The sequence below is a fragment of the Canis aureus genome, chromosome 18 (assembly GCF_053574225.1).
Source record: "Canis aureus isolate CA01 chromosome 18, VMU_Caureus_v.1.0, whole genome shotgun sequence".
Taxonomy (NCBI): Eukaryota; Metazoa; Chordata; class Mammalia; order Carnivora; family Canidae; genus Canis; species Canis aureus.
Window position 1 is genome coordinate 31,439,312 of NC_135628.1, and position 15,096 is coordinate 31,454,407.

Sequence of the window (15,096 nt, forward strand, 5' to 3'; positions counted from 1 at the left end):
TTTGCAGACTCATTAAAGCCTACAATGAGACAGGTCCTGGTCATCGCTGATTTGTTAGCTGATACGTTCAGAAAAAAGCAGGCCCTTGAATGCTTTCTTGTCCAATAATACTCAAATTGGCTCTAAAGCTTGTCTCAGCATTAATAGCATGCTTTTAGGACCACAGGATTCCAAATGTAACATTAGGCTGTAGGTAAAATTATGACTGCAAAGAAATTCAGTTATGTGGGTTTACTTTTATTTGTTTCAGCCAGTGATAAAAATCATTACATTAAAAAATTGGGCAGATGTCAAGTACAGATCAATATTTCACATAGAGGTTTAAATCAAATTAAAGGGACTGATTGAGACCAAACACAAAGGTCCTTTGCTTAGTGTGTGTCAGCCAACAGACCAGCCCAAGTCTTTTGTTTTGAGCAAAAAAAAATTTTTTTTATTACTTGCAACAAGTAAAGAGACAAGGAAATAGTTCTCCAAGCACTGTCCCCCTTTGGGGTTAACGAAGGAAGTTTTTACTCACTGTGCTAGAAGGGTAAAGCCAGGCAGCTTGATACATTGAGGAACTTACACATATTTCATTACTTAGGCACTTAGATTCAACTGAGCATGCCTAGCACGTCAACATTATAGTGCATACATTGTATGTTTAAAAAAAATGGCCAAAAACCCCACCTCTATGAGGAAATCTTAGTATTATAATGAACTAAAGGTAACTTTAGGGAAATTCAGGGGGCTTCTGCACAGATGCTTAGCTCCAATCTTGCTGAAACCAGTTCACCCAAGGGGGTATCTGGTGGAACACGTGGCCATACATCTCCTTAGTAGGAGCTGCTTGTTCCGCAGAACAGACACATTCTTTCCCTACTTTTGTTGCCTTATCCTTCTTCCTTTCTGCTAATAGCTTTCAGCTCTCTGATCTGAGTAATTTTCTACCACATCCTAGCTAACAGTTCCTTATTTTATGATGTGCTGCCCCATTTGCTAAGAAGGTGGTAACAATAACTTATTTTAATTGTTTGGCTTTGTTTGTCTTTCATCTGCTAAATGAGCATTCATTTTGAAATATATCAATTTTGCATTGTTTTTGCACAATAAAATATATTAAGCATAATATATTTTTAGAGATATAAACAGGAACAAATTATGGTGGAATATATTTAAATAGATTCACTCTTGATTATTTTTAAAATTAGCATCTAATGGTTTTTTATTGCTTACTTCTTCCATACTTTGGAGTCCTCAACAAGCACATTCAGAAAGCAATGCCTTGACATCATGACAATGACAAAACATTGATAAATGAAAATGAATTTTTAACTCATAAGATCAATGACTGAAATTTATATGTCAAACACTCCTGTCAAACACTCTTGCACTGAAAAAATTGACAATTCAGCAGATTCTTGGATAATTGTTTGCTTTTACATATAGCATAATTTTTATTCTTATTATACATGCTTATTTAGAATATTGATATACAAATAAATAAGATTTGTCGTTGAAATTAAAAAAGTTATTTTCCTCTCCTCTGAGCAATCTATTAAAATAGTAATTTTGAAGTTAGTGATGTCAAAAAAGAAAAATAAATTATTTTTCTGTTGATCAAATATAAGTTGAAATTACTTTTGATATTGAAGCACTCACTGAAACCTTGTTTATCGAACTCAGAGCTAACAAGTTATTCAAATGCTCACTTTTTCCTGAAGACATTGATTATCTGCAGATATAAAACAATGAAAGGGTATTCAGAAAGGTATCATTTTTTGCTATGTCATGAAGAAAAATTACTACTGACAGTGTATCCTTTTTTTTAAAGTCAGGAGATGTTTCTAGAGAGGAACATATTAAGATGTCACATGGTTAGGTAGACAACTTTTCACATTTCTTGACTTATTGCCATAATTGATAAAGGAAAAAATAATAAAGTAATGCCTTGTAATTTTCAAACATCAACCTAATAGAAAAACTTCTGGGCAGTTAAAAATAAAGTATGTTTTAATCTCTTAAATATTAATCATAAATAAAGAGTAGCAAAGCATAAAGTAGAAAAACTAAATAAATTTGGATTCTGAAAAAGCTAAACTTTTTGCCCTCCCAAAATTAAAGTTCATATATTCATAAGAATTTTTTTTTATTCATAAGAATTTGATTGCAGACAGCCTGGGTGGCTCAGCAGTTTAGCGCTACCTTCAGCCCAGGGCATAATCCTGGAGATCCAGGATAGAGTCCCACATCCGGCTCTCTGCATGGAGCCTGCTTCTCTCTCTGCCTGTGTCTCTGCCTCTCTCTCTCTTTGTGTCCCTCATAAATAAATACATAAATAAATAAATATCTTTAATTAAAAAAAAAAGACTGATTGCTTTTCTGTTTTTGTATGCATCAATTTTGGAAATTCCATCAATTGCTGAGCACTTAACATCTGGGGACTGCAGATGTGACTAAGAAATCATTTCTATCCTGAAGGAACTTGTGAAGTTATACAATTTTCACAACAATATTTATTTTGTTTTAAAAAGCTAGGGTCTAGTCCTTGAGAGAGATACAAAAATAGATGGAAAATGTACTTTATTCATTAAACACACAAAGTTCACATAGACTATATGCCAAACACGATGCTAAGAAAAATCTTTATAAGGAAATCAAATTTAAGAGAGGAACTAGAGGATTGATAGATACAATTTCCAGTGATGGAGAAAGAGGAAATGTACTCTAGGGATACAAAATTGTTATGTTTTAAAATGTGTAATGGCAAGTATAGTGTGTTCAGGGTGATAGGGAATAATCTAATAAAGAATAAGTAGTGATACATTAGTAGTAGATTAATATGGAAGCAAGGGTTTATCATGAGTGGAATAAACTGTGGTACTTACTGTCTCTCAGTGCCAGGCTACCAATTTTATAATATGCTCTATTATACTGGGGATGAGAATCATTCCTGTGATTTCCTTATTGTCTGGGAGGCAATGGCGTATGATTCAAAGTTTAGAGGATCAGAGAAGGGACTCTCAGCCTCCAGCCTCTCTCACTCATTTCAGCATCAACAGAAGCAGCTCCAATGCCATTTGATTACACTTTCCAGAGTGGCCTAAGAATTAGCTATAAAGTTCCCACCACACTCCTCCACCTCCTCTTTCTTCCCCCAGGACCCTAGCCATGTGCCAACATGCCATCTAAAATCCCCCTGACAGTCAGCACAGTACCTTTGTTGAACATCTAGTTACTGGTGACACTTCTGGCCCTTTGTTTCTCAAAGGCTTAGTGGCCATGATGCTTCTTGTGGATCTCATTTTTGCTTTATCCTTTTCATATCCGAGTAACCAGTTATCTATATTAAATGATCTGTGTTTGACATGCCAAACTTGCTTTCTATTTCTTTAATGTATCTTACTTAATTTATATAGAAAGCATTGAAAGATTTTGTCCATGGAGGTGGCATAACCAGTCTGTGCTTTTAAAAATGTAATTTTATAGTTTGCAGGATTAATAGAATGTGCACTAACTGGAAGTATGGCAATCATTTGAGAAGACTATTAGTAATTCAGGTAAAGGGAAAACTGTGTAATTTGATTTTGACAGAAGAGAGGTCAGTAGTGATGCTGTTAAGAGCAGTTTCAGTAACATATTGACTAAAGAATACAGATAGTAGCATGTTGAAGCTCTAAGGAAGTTAATCTAGCACATATACCTCACTATTAAAAAATATTTGGCCTTAAAAGAACACAGAAATTCCATAACATTAAAAAAATATGCACGATCTAGAGATTTTTTTATTCTGACAGAGAAAATAATACACTCATGTATTTATTATTTTGAGATGCTAATGGCTTAAGTAAAATTCTGAGAAATTTTTTTGAGAAAATTTTGACATAGAGTGTTACTTGGAAAACTAGGTATTTATACATTTAACAGGGTTTAACATTTTTATGCATTTGATAAATCTTTTTCTTGATATAATCGCTACTAAATAAATTTCTATAAACTCACCCACTAGGATGCAGTTCCCATGAGTTCAAAGCCTTATGTTCACTTTGAATTGCCTTGTAAATAATAGCTACTCACTACTAAATATTTGTTAAAATGATTATTCTATATTTTAGTGTATCTATTTTTATTTAACTCATATATAAATCTAATTTAAAATAGTTTTTTGTGGGGCACCTGGGTGGCTCCATCAGTTAAGCATCTGCCTTTGACTGGGGTGCTGGGATCAAGCGCCATGTTGGGCTCCCTGCTCTGTGGGGAACTTGCTTCTCCTTCTCCCTCTGCTCGCTGTTCCCCCTGCTTGTGCTCTCTTGCTTTCTCTCAAATAAATAATAAAACCTTTAATAAAACAAATATTTTAAAATAGATTTTTGTTTTAAAATTCAAAGGTCTTCTGTAAGAAAATTTTATTTACTTACATTTCTCAAATTCCCAGGCTACTCTAGTTATTACTCTTGTCATATTAACTAGACATAGTACTATGAGGGATAGATTTATAGTAACAATTTTGCCCTTTCACAGACTAGCTCAAAATTCATTATGAATTGCCATCTAAACAACCTAGTCAACAATGTACTTTCTATGAATTAATTCTGTATTGAGATTTTAAAATCAGGGATCTTAGAGGTTGATTTTAGATGTGAATATTTAGGAAAGAAGAAAATGCAAAATGTAAACGTGCTGCTACTTAGTAGAACTGGTTAAAACTTTTGAAAATTTTTTCTTAATTCATCTGAGTTTGCTCTCTTTTCTCTGCTTGACTCTCTAACACAGAATATAGCTTGAGGAGAAATTGAGGGAAATTATTGTTGAAAAGGATGTTGCTTTTCTTCATAGGGAGCAAGAAACAATATACTTTTCCCAAGTAGATACAATCCTGTTGTTATGTTATCCCTTATCTTAATATGTCTTAACCATTACTTCTGTATACAATACTGCAGGATTTATGTAGGAGTTTGCAAAGAATTATTTTATGCCTTTAAAACTTATTTACAGAGATGATATCAAAAACACCAAAACCTAGCATTCATCCTCCTATGTCAGCACACATATTTTTTTAAATTATAAGTACAGTGTATGGTAAACAGATGTCATACCATACTCATCTTCAGAAAACAACAAAAAAGGAGAATGTTTAAAATTTTATTTAAAGACATCAATGAACAAGAAATAAAATTAATATTTAAAAGGTACAAACTAAGAGAAGACAAGGACCAAAAAGGTAAGTAGAACACTGACAAGAGCTTTCTCTATCCTGACAGCATTAACCAAAACAGATGAACATAATTTTCAGTTTCAGGGCAGTATGGGTGGCTCAGCGGTTTAGTGCCGCCTTCCACCCAGGGCCTGATACTGGAGATCCAGGATAGAGTCCCACGTCAGGCTCCCTGCATGGAGCCTGCTTCTCCTCCTGCCTGTGTCTCTGCATCTCTCTCTCTCTCTCTCTCTCTCTCTCTCTAATAAATAAATAAAATCTTTAAAACAAATTTCAGTTTCAGAGGAATACAGGAGAAGAAAAAGGCCCAGGACCCTGTCATTGTGGAAGAGACTACTCTAAGAGACCAGTATCCCCCCAACCCTGCATAAAATCAGAATCCACAAAATCTAAATCATCATTAAAACAGGAAACTAGAAGTGTTCTCCTCCCAATGACTCCAGGAGTGGGGAACTCTAAGAAAAAAATGCCAATCTGAAACTTGATGTTTGAAGTAGGAAAAAAAGCCTACTGTATATTTGTAATCATAAATAGAATCCTTCATGAGTTTATAACCAAATTTTTACTAAATGAAAGATTTAAAACCTACAGCTCAGAATGATCCTGGGTTGGAAGATTCTCCAGTACCCTTCCAAACAGATGGGAGCAAATGCAAATATCCTATAGAAAATCACAGTCAGAAAGGTATCAAAGCATTCCTGTGGTAAATTTTAGGGGAAATAAGCTGATTTCTGAAACTTACAAAACATAAGCAGAAGCAGGCAGGACCAGCAAGAATCAGAAGAAATAATAGATATCATATTCAGAGACATTAAATATTGGCTATGACAAACATAAAAAATAAAATACATATATTAAATATATTTAAAGAAGGGGTGTGTGGGTGGCATAGTCAGTTGAGTGTTTGACTCTTGGTTTCAACTCAAGTTGTGATCTAAGGGTTATACATTGAGTCCTGGGTTGGGCTCCACTTACATCTGTTGTGATCTAAGGGTTATACATTGAGTCCTGGGTTAGGCTCCACTTACATCTGCTTAAGATTCCCTTTTCTTGTGTCCCTCCACCACACCATTCTCTCTCTTAAATAATTAAATAAATAAATAAATAAATATATATATATATATATATTAAAGAATTAAGGATTAAAGTTATAAGAATGAAGCTCAAGACATAAAAAGTAACCAATCAGATTTGTCAAAACAAAAACATGAAATAATCTAGAAATATGGAATTTTTTTGTATTCCATAGAGTTAGAGTAACTCTATTCTTCTCAAATCTGCCTAATTGCAACTAAAAAAAAAAAAAAAATCCTAAACATAATGCAACAAAAACAACAAAAAATAGAAAGATTCTGATAGGTGGAAAAAAAGAATTCAGACTGTTTAGACACTGTAGGACTTGAAAAATAAAACATGCAAGCATACAATTGAAAACCACTCATACTAAGAACAAGGGAAATCATAAATGAGAAAGTCAGCAGATGCCAACAGCAAAATGAATCAGATGGTGTAGTTATCTGACGAGAATTTTAAAGTACGCATAATATATATGAAATTCAGGAAGTAATTGCATAGTCTTTTGAAGCAACAGAAAAGATGGTAAATCCAGCAAAAAAATAGAAATTATACAAATAATCCAATGTTAATTATAGAACTGACAAAAAAAATAAAATCACCAAAAACAGAATAAAATTTGGGATGGTTTCAGTAGTAGAGCAGATATGCCAGAAGATAGATTCCTTGAACTTAATGACAGATCAGTAGGATTTACTCAGTCTGAAAAACAGAGAGAACATAGTTTGAATAACAAAAACAACAACAAAATTAGCATAGTCTTAGTAATCTGTGGACCAATAGCAAAAGAGTTATGGGTTTTTAAAAGATATTATTTATTCGTTTGAGAGAGAAAGAGAGAGAGCGTAAGTGGGGAGAGGAGCAGGGGCAGAGAGAAGCAGACTCCCCACTGAGCAGGGAACCTGAATGGGGGTTCCATTCCAGGACCTGGGGATCATGACAAGCTGAAGGCAGACACTTAATTGAATGAGCCACTCAGGTGCTCTAAGAGTTATATTCTGTACTCTTTCATGAAATGGCCACTCCAGTATGGCCATAAAAGGAAACATAAGAGGGGTATAGGAAAACAAAGTTTATTATATGTATAGGTCTTAGAGAAAGAGTCACTGCAAGCCATGAGGAGGCCTGGGGATAGAACCAAGGGAGTTAGCTCAGCCAAGCAATTGCAAGCTGAAACAGACGGAGGACTTGTGGACAAGTGCCTTCACTAGGAACCAGGGTGGAGGATTCAGTGTGAGAGAATGTCACTGGTACATTTGGATGTCACTGGGTCATAGGGGAGAGCAAGGAGAACTTGTGGCAGTGGCAAACTTTATCACACTAGTGCTAATCACATGGGTGAAATGCTTATAGCCTGTTTGTGGAGATGTTGAGGCATCTGGAAAACATGAATTTTTAAAATTTACAATATAAATTAATGTTCTTATCATTTGAATCCCAGAAGCAGAGAAGAGAGAGCTATTCAAAGAAATAATGGCTGAAACTTCCCAAATTTGGTTAAAGACATAAATCTAAAAACTAAAGAAGGTGAATGAACTCTAAAAAGGATAAATTCAGAGAAATCCATGCCAGGACACATTATAATTAAGCTTTTGAAACCTAAAGACAAACACAAAATTCTCTAAAGAGATCAGAGAAAGCCCTCTAATAATAGAACACCAATTTGAATTAGAGCAGATTTCTTATCTGAAATTTATAGGGACTAGAAGGATGTACATGACAATTTACAGGTACTGGAAGAAAAATGTAACCATAAAGTCTTTATCCAGTGAAAATAAATATCAAGAACAGAGGGGGAAATAAAGATGGTCTCAGACAAAGGGAAACTGAGAAAATCTGTTGCCAGTAAACTTATACCCTAGGAAATTTCTCTTTAAAGTTAAAGAAGGTAAAGCATTTTAAAGGGAAGATTTCAGTTGAATCAGTAAAACATCAATATTAGTAGACTGGGCTAAGTTACATGTATATATTGTAATATGTAGAACAACCACTAAGAAACACATACAAAGCAATATACTAAACAAACAAAAAACCTGAATAAGTCAAGAGGCAATCCTACAAAAAAATTCAAGTCACTTACGGGAATGTAAGAAAAGAAAAAATGAGGAAACAAATGAAATACAGAAAATAAAATGTATTTAATAAATCAATGCTAAAAAATATAAACGGTCAAATAGACCAATTAAAAGACAGAGATTGGCAGAGAGGATTAAAAATAAGCATAATTTGGGCAGCCTGGGTGCCTTCAGCCCAGGGCCTGATCCTAGAGACCTGGGATCAAGTTCCACGTCAGACTCCCTGCATAGAGCCTGCTTCTCCCTCTGTGTGTGTCTCTGCCTCTCTCTCTCTCTTTGTCTCTCATTAATAAATAAAGTCTTTAAAAATAAATAAATTAATTAATTAATTAATTAATTAATCTAACAATATGCATCTATAAGGAGTTTACTTTAAGGAATATCAGGGAACTTCCTCAACTTGATAAAGAATGTCCACAAAAACCTACAGCTAATATCTATCTTAATGGTGAAAGACTAAATGTTGAGAAATAATAATGTCTGTTGTTTCCACCTGCATTCAGCAAAATACCAGAATTTCTAGCCACTGTAATAAGACAAGAAAATGAAATAAAATAATATATATTGGAAAGAAATCCTAAAACTATCCCTATTTGAGTTAACAAGATTATTTATAAAGAAAATTCCAAAGAATCTAAATTTTTTTATTAAAAACATTTAAGAAAAAAAATTAAAAAAAAAATTTAAGAAAATAATCACCTTAAATAATGAGGTTTTCCAAGGTTGCAGGATACAAGATCAAAACACCAAAAAAATTACATGTCTACATATTAACAATTAATATATGGAATCTAAAATTAAAATACAGTGCATGGGACACCTGGGTGGCTCAATGGTTGGGCGGCTGCCTTCGGCTCAGGTTGTGATCCTGGGATCTGGGATCGAGTCTCTCATTGGGCTCCTGCAAAGAGCCTGCTTCTCCCTCTGCCTATGTCTTTGCCTCTCTCTCTCTGTGTCTCTCATGAATAAATAAATAAATCTTTTAACAAGTAAATAAATAAATAAAAACACAGTGCAATTTATAATTGCTCAAAAAATGAAATGCTTATGTATAAATCTCATAAAATAGGCTATGTATGTAGGCTGAAACATAAAAATGTTGATGAAATAAATAAAATATACACCTAAATAAATACATCTACCAAGTTCATGAATTTTACAGTTCAACATAATAAAGTTATAAATTCTCCACAGATTAATATATCAGATTAATGATATTCCTACCAAAATCCAGGTGATTCCTTATACCTGGAATATATAAACAACTTTCAAAACTCAAAAATAAGAAATTTAAAAACTTATTAGGAATATATGCAAAAGACATGACAGACATTTCACCAAGGAAGAAGCACCAGTGGCAATTACTGTATGACATGGAAATTAATCCTAAAGCAATGAGGGCACCTGGGTGGCTCAGCGGTTGAGCATCTGCCTTTGGCTTAGGGCTCAGGATGTAATTGTGGAGTTCCAGAATTGAGTCCCACATCAGGCTCCCCAAGGGGAGCCTGCTTCTCCCTTTGCCTATGTCTCTGCCTCTCTGTCTGTCTGTCATGAATACATAAATAAAGCCTTAAAAAAAAAAAAAAGAAAAAAAGGTCCTAAAGCAATGAAATGCATGTTCATACAAAAACTGGCTCCTAAAAAGAAAACAAAACAAAACAACAACAAAAAAACAACAAACAAACAAACAAAAAAACCTGGCTCCTAAATGTGCATACCTTCATTTAACTGTTACCACCAGTTATCATTTGGTCCAATGGCTTCTATTAACATTAGGCTAGACTCAGCTGTGATTCTCTGGGTTTGCTTGCCTCTTCAGCTTTTCGGTGACAGTTGCCCTGTGCCTTCAAATTCCTGATTGATCTGAAAAATCCTTGATTTTCAGTTTGTTCAATCATTTTTTTAAAATGTGAGAATGGCAGTGATGACTTCTAAGAACTTTATATGTCAGAGTTGAGACTTTAAGTAAAAAAACTACCTTATTTTTCCAACTAACAAGTCACTCATGAAAATTCTCAAATGTCAACTAGCCCAAAAAAAAAAAAAAAACCAAACTTCCAAGCAGCCCCGGTGGCCCAGTGGTTTGGCTCCACCTTCAGCCCGCGGTGTGATCCTGGAGACCCGGGATTGAGTCCCATATCAGTCTCCCTGCATGGAGCTTGCTTCTCCCTCTGCCTGTGTCTCTGCCTCTCTCTCTCTCTCTCTCTCTCTCTCTCTCATGAATAAATAAAACTTAAAAAAAACCTTCCATGTCATTTACTTCCCACTTTTACATGATTTACATCACGCTCTTCTTTATTCTCTTATCCTTACTTCTGTTAAACTATCATTTTCATCTGTAATCTTTAAATAGATTTGTGAGATTCACCTAGTTTAAAATTCTTGATCTTGAGGAAATGTGTGTTTTCCATTTATGTATTTATAGTGCCTAGCACCATATCCAGCACATAGAACATGACTTTCTTGTTCAAGGATAATGGATATCATGATGAATATAATGCCCAACCTTAAGAAGTCACATGCTTTAGTAGGAATATCAGGAACACTAATAGGAATTTTATATGCAATGTGAAAAGTACAATAATTATTGAGAGCATGGGTGTATGAGGGTCAACAAGAGGTGAAATTGTGTGTTTTCCAGAGAAGAGGAGACCTCCTGTGAAAGAAAGAGCTGCTGTGAGACAAGCAAAGTAAAGACCAGTCACAAGCGAATAAGAGAGGATATCTTGAATAAGAGCATGAAGTAAGTGACAGTATGGTGGGGTAAAGACTCACTGATCCATGTGCTGGCTGATGCTGAGCATAATGCTGATAGCATCATATTTCTTAATGAAGTGGAAGACCACATCATTTGCTGAGTGAGAAGACTGAGCAAAGTAGAGGACCATGAAGTCTGAAATAGTATATTAAATACATGGAGTATTTAATATTTAATAGTATATTAAAATACTTTATTAAAAGTATTTAAAATATTAAAATATTAAAAGTATTTAAAATATTAAATATTTTAATACTATATTAAAAACATAGAGTAATAGTAACATTTTTATACAAAAAAAGAACCATCAACAAAACAAAAAGGCAAATGATATATCCCATAAGGAGTTAACATCCAAAATAAATAACTTAATGTAGCTCAATATAAAAAAAAAAAATCTGTTTTAAAAATAGGCAGAAGACCTGAATAGACATTTTTCCAAAGAAGACATACAGATACATAAAAAGATGTATGTTCATCATCAGTAATCATCAGGAAAGTGCAAATCAGAACCACAATGAGATAATACCTTACAACTGTCAGAATGGCTAGAATGAAAAAGACAAGAAATAACAAGTGTTGATGAAGAGGCAGGAAAAAAGGAACCCTCATAGACTATTCATGGGAATGTAAACTGGTAAAGGTACTGTAGAAAATGGTATGGAGATTTTGCCAAAACTTAAAAATAGGATTATCATATGATCTAGTAATTCTCTTAGTAGGCATCCACCCTAAAAAATGCTAATTCAAAAAGATATATGCATCCATATGTTTATTATAGCATTATTTACAATAGCCAAGATATGGAAGCAGTCTCGGGGCCCACCCATAGACAAATAAGGAAGAGGTGGTGTAGATATAAATGGAATATTATGCAGCTATATAAAGGATGATGTCTTGCCATTTGTGACAACACAAGTAGGCCTAGAGGTTATTACACTAAGCGAAATAAGTCAGACTAAGAAAGACAAATACCATATGATTTCACTCATATGTGGAATCCAAAAATCAAAACCAATGAATAAACAAGCAAAAAGCAGAATAAGATCGATAAATACAGAGAACAAACTGTTAGTTGCCAGAGGGAAGGGAGTAGGGGGATGAGCAAAATGGATGAAGGGGAGGGGGAGATGCAGGTTTCCAATTATGAAGTAAATTACAGTAATAAAAGGTACAGCATAAGGAATATAGTCAATGATATTATAATAGTGTTGTGACAGATGGTAGCTACACTTGTGATGAACATAACATGTAGAGATGTTGAATCACTTTGTTGTATGCCTGAAATTAGTGTAACATAGTGTGTCAAATATACTCATTTTTTTCAAAATTAGAATAATGACTTTGGCATATTAAATAGGGGACATTGGTTTAAAACAAGGAGAGGCATCATGGTGGAACAGAGAAGAGTTTCTTGTAAAAGGCTATATCAGAGATAGTCTGTAAGTAGGGAAAAGGTGGATATATGTGGGGCAATCATATGTATGGGGGCATGCAGCACCCTACAATAGTAGAGCCTTGAGTGACCACTGAAATCATGAGAAAGACAATAGTGATGAAATGTGATGAACTTAATAGGCTTCTACTTCAATATTTAGCTTTGGCATTGGCATTCACTTATCTTACTCATTGGTAGCTAGGGTAAAGAAGCCATGATGAATTTTATGGCTGAAACTATATAACATTAAATACATTTCATTTTAACTCCCTGAGACAATCCTGGCTTCTTATGCAATCTTTTCAACAGCCTCCTCTTTGATCCTTTTTGGTACTTTTGTCCTTTTATTCTAATACATTGCAATCATTACTAGCAGATGAATCAACCTAACCACTCCCACAACGAATTCACCCCACTAATGGAAACTCACAATGTTTCATCATTGTTTGATCTAGCTGCTGATGTTCTTGTTGCAGGCAAGTTAAACTGACTCTGGCTAACTTGATGCAAGATAATACCATTCAACAAGTATAAAGCAGTTCACAGGCTAAAATAAACCACTATATCACCAAGCTTAGAAAGATTAGAAAACAGATTTGTTTGAATATCTGGATAGAAATATTTGAGAGTGTTTTTCTTGGAATTTGTCAGCTCCAATAGCTTCACTTGGTTTGGGAACCTCAAATTTCTAGGGAGAAAATCTGGTTAGCTTAACTTAGATCTCTTGGGAATAGGGTATTTTTATTTACATTTCAACAAAATTGTATCCAAAGAAAAATCAGAGTTCCTTACTAAAAGATAGGGAACTGGACAGAGTAGGAGTAAATAGAAACTAAAACAAGTCCAGAGCAATCAAAACTCAGATGGGCTTTGAACATAGCCCAAGTATCTTAGCCGCATAGGCAACTTCTTTTTATTTTTATTTTTTTTCTTTCTGGTTTCTATATGCTCTTTTAGTGCCATAAAAAATGCCAAATTTATCGTTGTATAAACAAAGTCAGAAATGCATAACAAAAAAAAAAGTCCTGTTAATTTAATTAACTGCCTTCCTTTTTTAAAAATTTTTATGTCTTTGGTTTCGTATCTTAGGTTAAATGAAGCATAGTGTTGCTGCAGTTTGACTCTTCTGGGTCATGATACCCAGATGCTTACTCTATAGCTTAAGGCACTCATCAGAGCCTCAGGTGAACATGCATATCTTTCCCAGATGATTTAGACTTGGAAAAGCCAATATGTGTTTTGAAGGGAAACAAAAACAAAAACAAAAACAAAAACAAAAACAAAAAGAGAGAGAGCGATTTGGCAACTCTTCCTGAATTTATTAATTTTATGTGGATGTGGATAATTAATAGATCATTAAACTTGAGTGCCCATCTGCCAAGCATTGGGCTAAGTGTTGGAACTATAGTGGCAAAATAAAAATGCCAGCATTTTGACCCTCATAGAACTTACAAATTAGTGATATTGACAAAATATTAAGCAAATAAACAACATATATATGTATAATTAATGATTATCCTAAGTCATATGAAAGCAAACCATAAATATTCACTCTTCAACACCAGACTATAAAGTTTACATATTGTAAGATCAACTGTTTAAAGTATTTTCAGCATTTGGACAGATCCCTACACAAACACATTTATTGATGCTGTGATAATTTTGGCAATGTTTCTTATTCCAAACATTTTTCAAAGAACTAAAACTACAAAGGCAAATAAGATAAAATCTATCCTTCATTACATTATGGTGTAATGAGGGAGAGCCACAGAAAAACTAACTATAATATCATGTTTCAATACATGTATACATTGTGAAGTTAACATAGTTATTAAAATGCATAAATTAATGGCTGTATTAATTATTCTTTACCCTGGAATGAAGTATATCTGCTACAAACCATTAGTTACAATAAGTATGCAAATGCTTGAAATAGATTATAACATGAGAAAATGTAAGGCATCTTGAATTTGTAGTTTAATGAGGATATTAAATTGTCAAGAATTCTACTTCCACATGATTTAAAGTTAATATAAATTATTGACATTTCAAATTTTAGGTACATCATTACTGATTAAACATAGATTAAGCAATTATCTGTTATATTGCCTTAAGCATTCTAATTTCAGATCTTAATTGATATTTACCTATTAGAAGTAGAGAGGCATTATAGTGGAGTTATTAACAATATGAAGTCTAGAATCAGCTTATAAAGATCCAGTGCCTTTTGCTGCTCATCAGAGATTTTGGTCCTTGTATAAATTGAGTTTTCTGTATTTCTGTTTCTTCCTCTGAAAATTGGAAATAACAACAGTATCTGCTTCATAAAATAGTTGTGATAATTAAATGTGGTGCCATTATTTAGCATATGCTCTTAGGTTAGTGGCTAACATAATAATATTTGCTCTTAATGAAAGTAAACATATTTGGTGGACCAAAAAGGGAAACATAAAGTTAACATAAAGAGCATACATTCTTCCAAGTTTTCGTGTTTTTTTTTCTATTTTGGAATAAATCTTTCCAAGAAAAAAAATTGTTTACTATATGTGCTAGT